At 41.5% G+C, this 12,910-nt stretch overlaps 1 protein-coding gene across 23 annotated transcripts in view; it reads right to left on the bottom strand.

The window, feature by feature from the left end:
- ATXN1 (ataxin 1) overlaps positions 1-12,910 on the bottom strand; it is a 419,791-nt gene that overhangs the window by 341,826 nt on the left and 65,055 nt on the right. For 2 of the 23 annotated variants that reach the window (XM_059880654.1, XM_059880672.1), the window contains 2 exons: positions 4,305-4,481; positions 1,997-2,139 (listed from right to left, as the gene is read on the bottom strand). The exons of 17 other annotated variants lie outside the window; for them this stretch is intronic. The gene's annotated coding sequence lies outside the window, so the exon portion shown is untranslated. Of the gene's footprint in view, position 1; positions 62-1,996; positions 2,140-4,304; positions 4,482-12,910 lie in introns of all 23 variants that reach the window. 4 more of the 23 variants (XM_059880656.1, XM_059880673.1, XM_059880663.1 and 1 more) reach the window with 3 other exon arrangements.

Genomic DNA, 12,910 nt, shown 5'->3' with positions numbered 1-12,910 from the left:
CTAATAGCATTAGCTCTTCAGCTTATTTTCAAACTCCAGGCAGTTGTATCACAGCAGTTACCTAAAGTAAAAAGCAGTCAGACAGGAGATAGTAGGCCAAAACAACTCTGATGAATTTCCATGAATATGAAACATATCATTTAGTGGCTTTTCTTAAAAAACTTTGATTAAAAAAAAAAATGGACTGATGAAATGTCTGCCTCTTGGGAGTTCATCCCTCTCCTATAACCTGAGAAAACACACGTGGTACAAGTGAATAATTTTTCTTAGAAGAAGTAATTCCTCTTCTTCTTTTTATTTTTTGGCTGTGCTGGTCTTAGCTGGGCGTGTGGGATCTAGTTCTCTGACCGGGGATCAAACCCAGGCTCAAGTGGTAGAGTCTTAGCCAATGGACCGATAGGGAAGTCCCAAGAAATAGTTCTTGAAATAGCTCTGACGTCACAGAAAGAATAAGAAGAAAAGGGGCTCTAAGTTTAACTCCAGCAGTAAGGTGGTACTAGCCTACCAACTCAGTTAAGAGTCCAAGGCTTTCCTGGTTGAGACCTCTATCTCAGTGACAGGAAAAACGCCTGACTCTGGCCTTTGCCCACGGTTCTCCGAGGAAACTCAGAAATGGTTAAGTAAGTACCTGTTCAACACTGCAGCAGGCTAACATTGAAGGCTGAGTAATTTTTGACAAGTTGTAACATGCTGTTGATGGAATATACCCATCCTCACTCAACATAATACAGCAAACCAAAAAATAAAATAAGGGGAATGGGGAAAAGAAGGAATTCATTATACGCCCACTTTCTACAGAATATTCCTGGTGATCCTTGCTGTCCTGCTGCTACTGCTAAGTAGCTTCAGTCGTGTCTGACTCTGTGCAACCCCAGAGATGGCAGCCCACCAGGCTCCCCCGTCCCTAGGATTCTCCAAGCAAGAACACTGGAGTGGGTTGCCATTCCCTCCTTTATCGGATCTTCTCGACCCAGGGATTGAACCCAAGTCTGCTGCATTATAGGAAGATTCTTCACCATCTGAGCTACCATGGAAGTAATGGGGCTATCTAAAAAGCACTGGCATTCTAGAACTACCAATAAACTACTTCAAAAATTAAGCTTAACCTCTTGAGATTCCCACTAATGACATTCCTGACAACTACCAAAAGCTGGGTAGATAGCTCTTCTTCCTTCCTGTCATGCTTTACTGAAAGGAAGCAAGAAAATAGATATGTTTGGTGGTGTGTGTGTGTGTGTGTAAACATATACCTTTCCTATATGCAGCAGGAATTTCCTGTCTGGTATATTTTAAAGCAAATCAAGACAATACTCTTCAGGACAGAGCCTGTGAGTCAGGCAGTATTATGGGGCTAAAATGCTTGGGACTGCTTAAGTCATAGGAAAGCAAGTTGAAAGGCCTGGGGCTATTCCACTCCAGACAGAAAAGAATGGGAAAGAAGATGAACTGTGTTGGCAGTTAGAATGCTTTTTGACAAATGTTCTCATTTGCTTCCTCATTTGGAGTTTTTAGCAACTACAGGAGAACAAGATGAAACAATCAAAAATGGCACTATTTAAGACCTACTGTATAGCACAAGAAACTCTAGTCAACATCTTGTAATAATTTATAATGAAAAAGAATCAAAAACTGAATATATATACATAACTAAATACTTATATATAACTGAATCATTTTGCTGTATACCTGAAACACCACAAATTATATTTCAATTTTAAAAATGAAAAAAAGGTTTACATGGTAAACCATAGAGGAATAAGTTGTTTTTTAAAAAATATTATAGAGGAGGGAGGGGACATGAAGAAAAAAATAAAAATAAAAAACATTATTTGTTTTCTGGTTGGAGAAGCTCTCGGAGAATACAGTCCTGATAGATGATGATATTTGGTACTCAATGCCATCGGCAACTTGACCTTCTCCAGGCCACACAGCCCAGTACTGTCATGCCTCCACTTGGAAACTAGATACAAGGAGGACATTTGTTTATTCACATTACCGAAGAGGTAAACTCCAAAGCTCTCCTGGACGTGTGACAGGTCTCCAGCAGCTCCTTATTCTTTACAAGTAATTAACCTCTTGATGGGCTTAGAGCAGTCACAGCGTTAGAAGCCACAGCACACAGCTGATAAGTTGTAAACCCTGGGGAGAGAATAATTGCAAAATAGATTTCCAGGCTCATTGGAAAATAGATTTCCACTTACTGAAAAAAAAAAAAAATACACTCAACTTTTCAGGAACATCTGAATCACAGAATTGCAGCATTGGCAGGGAGTTTAGAAAATGATGCTACTGCAACTTCTGACACCAATAACAAGAAAATGGAGGTACAAAGAGTGACTTGCCCAGATACAGTCTCAGTTCAGTTCAGATCAGTCGCTCAGTCGTGTCCGACTCTTTGCGACCCCATGAATCGCAGCACACCAGGCCTCCCTGTCCATCACCAACTCCCGGAGTTCACCCAAACTCATGTGCATCGAGTCGGTGACGCCATTAGTCTACTGGACACAAACTGGGTTAGCACTGCCTCAGGTCAGACCTGACTATCCAGCGTGGCAAACTTTCACATCCGAGCCCCTTCATAAATCATGCTGGTGCCATTCAGACAACCTTCCTGCCCTTAGGTCACCCGATTACGTTTTAGGAAAGGACTAGGAGATAATGACTAAGCTATGAAAACTGAGAATGCGACAAAGGAAAGGCGCGAGGGAAAAGAGACAATGAGAAAAGAGCCGAAAGACAACTCATGCTTTCAGTGCTCGCAAACACCACTTGTGCTTCTCCCTGCATTTAACTGCATGATGAAATCTGTGATACAAGCCTCATGTACTCTGCAGTGACGAGGACAATTTCTGGCCAGAATCTCGTGGAAAGTGTCACAGAAACATTCCTTTGGAAGCAGGTCCCAAATCTTGACATGTTCCTTTCACCACAGTCATCACGAAGTCTCACGGCAAAGCTCCTGAGGGTAGGGACCTGGTCTGTCTAGTTCACTATGATACTCCCTGGACCTGGGGAATATGCAGCCCAAAGCACATACTCTGTAAAATGTACTGAAAGAATGAATAAAAACTCCTAAGAGGAAAGAAGAAGAAATATGCATAGTTTGGAAATGCATATGCAGTATTATCATTTCCTCTAAGGAAAAATGAAAAAGATACCTATTTGAAATGTAAACAAATATGAAAAGATAGGTGGTTTTTTTTAATATTTGTAAAAAGTTAAAAATGTAAAGCACCTATTAAACAGTTACCATCACTTCCATTTATTAAGTAGGTACCATTAGTTAAGCCAACACAGTTCTCAGGTTATAAAGAGCTTACAGCCCCAAGCACAACATCAAGAAAACACCTTAATTAAAGGGTAGCAAATAAATAGTTACTGGGAAGATACCATGAACAAATAATAAAAGAAAAAGCAAATGTAGTTGGAATAGAATAGAAATGGAAGGTCTACACACTGGGTGTTCAGACAGAATAAAGGTGATCATTGTATATTTTCTAATGACCACCGTATAGTTCATATAATTGACCTGTGTGCAACCACTGAAATCAACATTTCTCTCTGTGCTTTTAAATCCGAACCTATACTTTAGCAGCTCTATCTCAGCCCCAAATAAACTATCTGACAAATAATTTGGACAATTACTTTGGGTCCTCATATAACTCGCTGGCTCTCTAATGAAATAAACTTATAAATTAAGTATCAGTTCAGTTCAGTTCAGTTGCTTCATCGTGTCTGACTCTTTGTGACCCCATGAATCACAGCACACCAGGCCTCCCTGTCCATCACCAACTCCCGGAGTTTACCCAAACTCATGTCCATCGAGTTGGTGATGCCATCCAGCCATCTCATCCTCTGTCATCCCCTTTTCCTCCTGCCCCCAATCCCTACCAGCATCAGGGTCTTTTCAAATGAGTCAACTCTTCGCAGGAGGTGGCCAAAGTACTGGAGTTTCAGCTTCAGCACAGTCCTTCTAATGAACACCCAGGACTGATCTCCTTTAGGATGGACTGGTTGCATCTCCTTGCAGTCCAAGGGACTCTCACGAGTCTCCTCCAACACCACAGTTCGAAAGCATCAATTCTTCGGCGCTCAGCTTTCTTCACAGTCCAACTCTCACATCCATACATGACCACTGGAAAAACCATAGCCTTGACCAGACGGACCTTTGTTGGCAAAGTAATGTCTCTGCTTTTTAATATGCTATCTAGGTATAGGTAGGTATAATATGAACAAATGTAATTATAAGATTTGCCAATTTTAAGGACTTGGGAAAGACAATTAGATCCAATTAATGTACTCACATTTGCATGAAAGTGAAAGTGAAGTCGCTCAGTCGTGTCCGACTCTTTGTGACCCCATGGGCAGTAGCCTGCACCAGGCTCCTCCGTCCATGGGATTTTCTAGGCAAGAGTACTGGGGTGGGTTGCCACTTCCTTCTCCAGGGAATCTTCCCAACCCAGGGATCGAACCCAGGTCTCCTGCATTGTAGACAGATACTTTACCATCTGAGCCACCAGGGAAGCCACATTTACATAATGGGAAGTAAATACAAATAAATTTTTCTTTTAAAAAATTAATATGATTTTAGCCATTATAAATGCCTAATAATAAAGGTAACAAAATCAGCAACCACTTTGAAAAATAAAGGCTATGGAATAAGCATCACCAATTCAACAGACATGAATCTGAGCAAACTCTGGGAGATAGTGAAGGATAGGGAAGCCTGGTGTGCTGCAGTCCATGGGGTAGACTGAGCAACTGAATGACAACATGGAATGAGCACCATAGTAGGTGCTTTACACGTACCTCAAGTGGCTAGTCTACCTTTTTGCTTTACAGATGAAGAAACAGGCTCAAAAGCTAAATAAGGTGGCAGATAGGTCTTCAAAGATAGGAAGATACGTTTAAATGCATAGCTCTTGATCTATTCAATGGCTGTATATCTGTACACTGAGCAGTCAGGCAGCATAATGATGAGACCTAGGCTTTGGAGTGGAGAAGGCCATGGCACCCCACTCCAGTACTCTTGCCGGGAGAATCCCAGGGACAGGGGAGCCTGGTGGGCTGCCGTCTATGGGGTGACACAGAGTTGGACATGACTAAAGTGACTTAGCAGCAGCAGCAGCAGCAGGCTTTGGAGCTCAAGCTCCTAGGTTTACATTTCAGCTCTACCACGTGCTAGCTATATACCCTGACCCCTCTGTGCCTCTGTGTCCTCATCTCTTAACATGGAATCATAACAATACCAAAAGACCTGCTACCTACCAGCTCATCAGGTGGTTGTAAGGACTAAGTGAGGTAATACACATACAGCCCAGAGAACACCGTCAGGACTCAAGACTGTCACCTGTGCCAAGGTTTAGTATCCTTAGGGATGCTAAAAAGAACACTGAATTTGGAGTCAACTGGCCTCAGACACACACACACACACACACACACACACATTATCTAAATACTGTGTGACCTTTCCCAAGTCACTTAAACTTGCTGAGTTTCATCTGTAAAAATGAGATGCCAGCTGCCTTGTATTTCTCCCCAGGATTGTTATAAGTAACAATTAATAGACAATGTATGTGACAGTGCATTAAAGGATTCAAAAAAGTGCTCTGAACTACCACAGCCATGTGAATTATTAGCAACTTTCAGCCTCTCAAAACCAAAGAGCTCGTCTTTATTACATTCTCTCCAGCCTGAGAATTTAACATTGAGCATTGGTTCCAGTCTTCACACTGGACTACTTATAATAATAGAACAAATGTCTGGTCATTCAGGACTCGATCAAACGGAACTCTATTAACTATCTCCTTCTGCACACCCACCGTGAGAAGGTAATTGATGTTCACCATGACCCCAGAGCACTCCAAGACTCTGAAGTACCTTCGGGGAAAGATTAAATTATGTTCAGCCTAGTTTATTAAGAAATGTATTTAATTATATTCAAGATCTTTGAAAATTCATGACCTAGAGAGTAATCACAGGTTCTCTGGTCACTGGAAGCTTCTGCTCAACATCCCATCCCCAAATGCACTTTATCAGAGTTTACTCTAAGATACAGGCCACCCTGGGATAAGAAATACTGGGAATCCAGTGTGGTAATTATACAAGTCAAAAGAACTTTGTCCTGAGCAATCCTCAAGGACCACAGAAATAGTAAAGTCAAAATCTTGAAACAATGAAAAATTTAAACTATGTAAGATTCCAACATGTTTCGAATATATTATAATCTTGGCTTTGTTAATAAGGAATTTAAACATTTGAACAAGGAATACCATAAAAACACACCATTAAATATCTTATTATTCTCAGTACTTAGAAGTGTAAAAACAGATGAGTCATACTGAATATAACACTCCTCAAGAGTAGGAAAATAACATTTTGCTCATTTTTGTCCACTGGTTCACAGAACTTATGTGTATGCTAACGAGGAACATAGTACACAAAGCAAAAAGTTAGACCATATTAGGGGTATGGCTATTTGCCTTTGTCAAAATTACTACAATGCTGTTATGTTATCTTTTCCAATTAAAAACTGGAACACAAATGTGCCTAAGTCCTGTATCTCAGTGCTGGGAGAAAAAGGAATAGTCATCCATTATAACCCTCTGTTCAACAGACGGCTTACCTCTGGAGAATTTTGGAGAATTAAGGAGGTCCTCCCACCTCTGCTTGAACATCTCCAGTGACAGAGGTCTCATTACCTCTTCAATCAGCTTGTTCTATTTTTAGGCAGTCCTGATGTTAGAACATTCTTCCCCAAGTGGAGTCCAACTCTCCTCACCTTTAACTTCCTTCCTGTTCTTAGTTGGGCTCTCTGGACCCACTTCAGTAAAAGTGAGTTCACTTCCCATCAGGCTGTCTGCCAGTTTCACTCACTCTATCAGTTAAATAATGACCTGCTTCTACTCATATTTTTCACTGTTCTCCTACAAACCATGAGGACCATTCTTCAGAGTCATATACCACCAGCTAAGGGGCTTCCCTGGTGGCTCAGTGGTAAAGAATCCACCTGCCAATGCAGAAGACGTGGGTTTGATCCCTGGGTCAGGAAGATTCCCCTGAAGAAGGAAATGGAAACCCACTCCAGTATTCCTGCCTGGGAAATCCCATAGACAGAGGAGCCTGGCGGGCTGCAGTTCATGGGGTTGCAAAGAGTCGGACACAACTTAGCAACTAAACAACAGGGCTCCCGGGCTCCAATCTCCATGAAGACTGTGATGGCCATGGTCCTATGGTCATCAGGGTACTCTGTGGACTTTCCTGGGACCCCACTATCACACACACTGTTTCTGTGAGAAATGTATTCTGAGTTCCCAAGGTATGACTTATCATCTTTCTGAAAAGATCCATTTATAAACTACTATTTCTACTTACGGGGAAAATACACTTAAGAAAAACTCCACGAGGTATAAATTATCACTCTGTCTTCTTACCTGTCTTATGAGTCAAGTAAGTATTTTGGTGTGTGCATAAAAATCCTCAGCTACTCCTCCCTTGGCTAAAAGGAGCTGACTAGAAGCAGCGTTAGCAAACCCATACTATTCAGATCTCTTCTGCTGCCCGGGATCACAGAGGCTGAAGACAAATGCCCTGAGTTTCTCTAAGTCACCAGTCTACCAGGTGTTTACCTACGTACACCATGCCCAGCCAGGCATGTGGGACAAATCCAGCACTCTGGGACCTGCTGGCATTGACATCCCTTCTGAAGCTCCTGGTCTATACCTTAACAGGCCTTTATGTATACCTTGCAGTAAAAGCAATGAAGTCCTATACGATGTCTTACTAGCAGCTTTGTCTTGAATCGTAAACGGCTTAAGCAGAGAGGTGATCGTATTTATTTTTATTATTTTATCCAATGCCCGTTTCGGGCTGTTACTAAAATTTTTAAATGTCATGCACACAGACAGCCCTTACTTTATATATGAATGGCCCAATTTAGCTGGGAACCGTCCTTCCTGAATCTCTCAGTCTCCACCACAGAGAACGTGGCCAGCACTGCCTTGGGCCAAACTGAATAGCTGGAGAGAGTCAGGGGTTAGAATCAGGGTATACAATCCAGCCCAGTAATTTTATAAGCTTGCTTATCTGGTTTCCCTTAAGTTTACAACAGATCAGATACAGGCAAATGAAAGGAGCTTTAAGACATGACAATCAAGAAAAGTGGATAAGGCAGAGGCCATGGCATCAAAAAGAATTATGAGCTTCTGGGGCCTCATGCATGACTCTACTATATCAGTGTAATCACTTCAGAGAAATGACAATAAATCTCCAAGAAGAAAGTTAAATTATGTTCACTCTACTGTACTCTATTTAGGAAACTTTATACCGCATTTTGGGAGAAGGCGATGGCACCCACTCCAGTATTCTTGCCTGGAAAATCCCATGGACAGAGGAGCCTGGTAGGCTGCAATCCACGGGGTCACGAAGAGTCAGACATGACTGAGTGACTTCACTTTCACTTTTCACTTTCATGCATTGGAGAAGGAAATGGCAACCCACTCCAGTGTTCTTGCCTGGAGAATCCCAGGGACGGGGGAGCCTGGTGGGCTGCCATCTATGGGGTTGCCCAGAGTCAGACACGACTGAAGCGACTTAGCAGCAGCAGCAGCATACCGCACTTTGCATTGATTTCTGCCTGAAAACGTTGAGGTTTTTTTTTTTTTTTTTTTTCCCTTCTAACAAAGTCAGCACTTGATGTATTTAAATATTCTGAGTCAATATACTATATCTGAAAGCAGTTAATTCCAGGAGTACACAAAATTAAATATTTAAATCTTTACTAGGGAAATCTGAAGTAAGAACAGAAGTGAATAATCATTAAGAAATTCTAAAGAAGTAATGGGTTTGCCTTCTCTTGTGGAGAGGAACATTTGAAGGAAAGAAATTTACTTGCAAATCTATACTGCTCAGAAGTCCAGCTGTTGTAAAAGCCCTTACGTTTAGGTAGACCCAGAGAATTCTGACACCTCTCACAAGAATAATGTGAAGAGTTCTCTCCCCTTCTCGTTTTCAATAAAAAGATGGTTTTGATTCTAAAAGCTAAGAGGGGAAAAAAAAACTAGGGATGTTTTTAGTGTAATACTTTGCCAGCTCATCTCTTAAACATCCTTGCTATGTGGATATGATACTTCCATTAATAAGAGTTTTAGGGAAATTCTGGCATGGCTTTTTTACTCTTGGAGGACACTGCCCTGGGCTTATTTAGTGCCAACATCACCATTTTAAAGTGGAAATGCCTCAGCGAGGTGAGGAATGGAAGTTCGTCAAACTAGCATACCTATCGATGCATTTTATTAAGTGGACTTCCATTGCAACATATATATCAGATAATTTTGTTTCAGATTACAAATCAGGAAAATTCCTTAACATATTATTAGCGACGGTGTAGTCAGGCCTCCCTATCCGTGGGTTCTGCATCCTTGGGTTCAACCAAGAGCAGGTTGATAGGACTTGAGCATCCTCAGATTTTGGTACCTTTGAGGAACCCTGGAACCAATCCCCCATGGATACCAAAGGAAGACTGTATTATTAAGTGTTAAGGACAAAATAATTCTAAGAAGAAGTAAATCCATCATTACCATCCATCAAATTGTTACAAACTCCACTTCTTTAAATATCTATTAACTTTTTCACCCTTGGACTCCTTGAAGACCCTTCTCAAGCCTTCAATTCCCTTCAAATCCATCTCAAAAAAGTTCGTGAGATGCTATATAGAATACAGCTGTTTATTCATCTTTCTAACAACACTTTTTCCATTCTTTTTCTGTACTAAAAGTATTTTAGAGCTTTTATTAGCCGCTTCTTTGCACTTAAATTTTGGGGGAGGGGAGATGGTGGTGGTAATCTGTGGAAAGCTAGCCTAATTTATTTTCCTTTTTTAAAATTATTATTTTTTTAAATTTTTATTGGGGTATAGTTGATTACAATGTTGTGTTAGTCTCAGGTGTACAGCAAAGTGACTCTGTTATACGCACACATATCCCCACTCTTTTTTAGATTCTTTTCCCATATACGCCATTACAGAGTATTGTATAGAGTTCGCTGTGCTATACAGTAGGTCCTTATTAGCTTAAAATTCTTATCCTTTGTTTTCTATAATTATTTTTCCCTACAGTTGCCCCTCACTCCCCAATTCTCTCATAAAAGAGACAAAGCTCCCACTGGGCTTAATCTTCAATATTTTTTGGAGGGGGTTGTTATCAAGAGGATAATTTATTGGTTAAAAGAGCCAAAATAGTGCTTAATGATCATCTAGCGAAGCATATTCTTTTCACAGTGGATGAATCAAGGCAGAGAGCTACAAAGAGTGGGAAAAAACCCTCTATATACAGAGGCCCACCACTGAGAGTATAGGTACTGTGTAGGGCTTCATAGATGTCAGCAGATTGCATCCTCAGAAGGCACCAGCGAGGCAGGAATTATTATCCCCATTTTACAGGTGAAGAAAGCTGAGGCTCCAAAATATTCCATAATTTGCTCTAGGTTTTTCAGTTAGGAAAGGAATGAGCACAGGACTCATCTGTTCATCTCCACCTCACTTTCTGTTAGGACCTTGGCCTCAAGGCCTAGGCTAGTGTTCCCCTGACTGCATCAGCGTGTTTGCCTGTCCAGTCGTTCAGTCATGTCCAATTCTCCTGTGACCCCATGGATTGTAGCCCACCAGGCTCCTCTGTTCATGGGATTCTTCAGGCAATAATACGGGAGTGGATTGCCATGGCCTTCTCCAGGGGATTTTCCCGAGCCAGAGATCGAACGCGCATCTCCTATATCGGCCGGCAGATTCTTCACCACTGAGCCACAGTGGAAGCCCATCAGAGTTTCATTAGCTTCAGGTGTTTTTAATTTACTCACCGGGTGCTGCTCTCTGTAGAGAAATGCCCAACCTGTGCCTTCCCAAAGGGACCAAAGACTTCTTCCTTCCAAATTTTTAACCCACTTCTAACAAAGCCACACATGGAGTAAACAGCACCCAAATACAAATAGTACAAATAAATAATCAAGTCCTGAGAGTCAGTGTGTGCCGTTCTCATCAATAAATAGCTTCAACCACTGGGAAGAGACCCCCCAGGCCCTGGGAAGTTTTGCCCAAGGTACAGAACGAGGTCCCTTCCTGAGTCTGTAGGGCTGTGCTGCACACACATCTCATGCGATGCTTCCTGACTGCTCCGAGCACCAGGAGCGTGTACTTGCCCACCCCAACCATCTGTCCCAAGGTCACAGCAGAGATAATGCCACAGGGTAACAAGCGGGGCGGGGGGGGGGGGGGGGGGGGGGGGGGGGAGGGGGGGGGGCCGGGGAGAAAAACTACAACCTCTTGGAGTGTAACTTTTAAAACTTGTGAATCACTGTGTCATACATTTGAAAATTATATATCAACTATTCCCCAATTAAAAAAAAAAATTAAACAATGATGAAAGAGAAAGACCCAACCAACAAACAAAAGGGGCAACCGGTTCCACTTCTCGGTGATTAAATTTTCACTTGCATGCAGACTGACTGCGTTCATTATTCCTTCGAGCAGTGCCTAGAACCTTCAAGTCTCAACACATCACTCTATCATTAGAGAGTCCCGCTGAAGAAGGCCTTCTCTGATAAATTATTGTGTTAACATGTGAGAGGCTAGAACAAAAATGTGTTTGAGCTGCCCACAGGACCGGCCACTCCCTACCCCTCCCACTCTCATTCCCAATACCTAGGAGGTGATGTTTTATTGTTCCAAGTGTATACTTAACACAACACTGGGCTTTTCTTAAACAAATCAACTTCTTTCCAGAGAGGATTAAACACCTAATGGCTACGGCACGTTAAAATCTCTGCAGCGTTTGTGTATACATTTCCCATGTTATATGATAACATAGACATATTTCAAGTAAGCAAAAATAATAAATTTTCAAGGCCAATCTATTTTAAAAAATAATCTCAATAACGAAAAAAAAATCCTAACTGAAGCTAAAAAGCTACGTCCAATGAAGAAAAAAAACACTCATCCAGGTGTCTCTGGAGAGATGGTTTTTTTCAGTCCCAGACTGAACACACACAAGCTGTGTGTTGTGGGGTTGATCATTTAACTTCTCTATGCCTCAGATTTCTCATCTGTGAAATTAGAACATGAGGATAGATTAAAGCTCTTTCAGCTCTAAGATTCTGATTCTATGACTGTCCTTGCAATTCAGTAAAGTACAATATAGTGTTTAACACGGCCTGCCTTTTCAATGAAGCTAAATTTTTTTAAAGGCAGCAAAGCTCAAATAGGTCAAGAAAACACATCCAGAAAAGAATTTTTCAAAATGTAACCCATGCAACACCACATCTGTCCAGAAATTATTAATATCTGATCTTCCAGAAAAAAGCCCCATTTTTGTTGTATGCAATGTTCAGTTCACCATTGGACAAGAAATGACGAGCCTGTTGAAGTTCTCCTGTGTTTGCTGATCTGCTGTGTACAGCACCTCCCCAACAGAAAGGAACACCTCTATTACTCACTATTAAACTGCATCGAAAAGACTGTGGAAAACAGCTCAGAAATAAGCAAGCAAAATCTTGCTGTCAACTGTCTGAAACTGTTACAAATTACAGGCTAATCTCAGAATCTGTGACCTCACCACCCAGCCTTTGACAAATTGAGTAACTATTTCCCTGTCGGTGACTATGAAAAGAATAAAAATAAAAGGGCAGCAGAACACAGTAGGTGAGGATAGGAAAGCAGAAGGAAAAACGAACACATCTCTCTGAATTCAGAGGCAGATTCCAAGTGGTTTTCAAGGAGGGCTGAAGTCAGAAAAGCAGAGATGTTGTTGCCCTGTTTATTCGTGGTTTTTACCTTTGGCTCCTTAGAGTGAAGTCTGAACACTGTTTGTGGGTCATAGTAAAAGAGAGCTCTGAAAGCACAATGAGACTTCCAGGGAGAACT

Source organism: Bos taurus, chromosome 23 (assembly GCF_002263795.3).
Source record: "Bos taurus isolate L1 Dominette 01449 registration number 42190680 breed Hereford chromosome 23, ARS-UCD2.0, whole genome shotgun sequence".
In the NCBI taxonomy this organism is placed as follows: Eukaryota; Metazoa; Chordata; class Mammalia; order Artiodactyla; family Bovidae; genus Bos; species Bos taurus.
The sequence above is the reverse complement of the archived record's forward strand: the minus strand, read 5'-3'. Positions and strand labels throughout refer to the sequence as shown.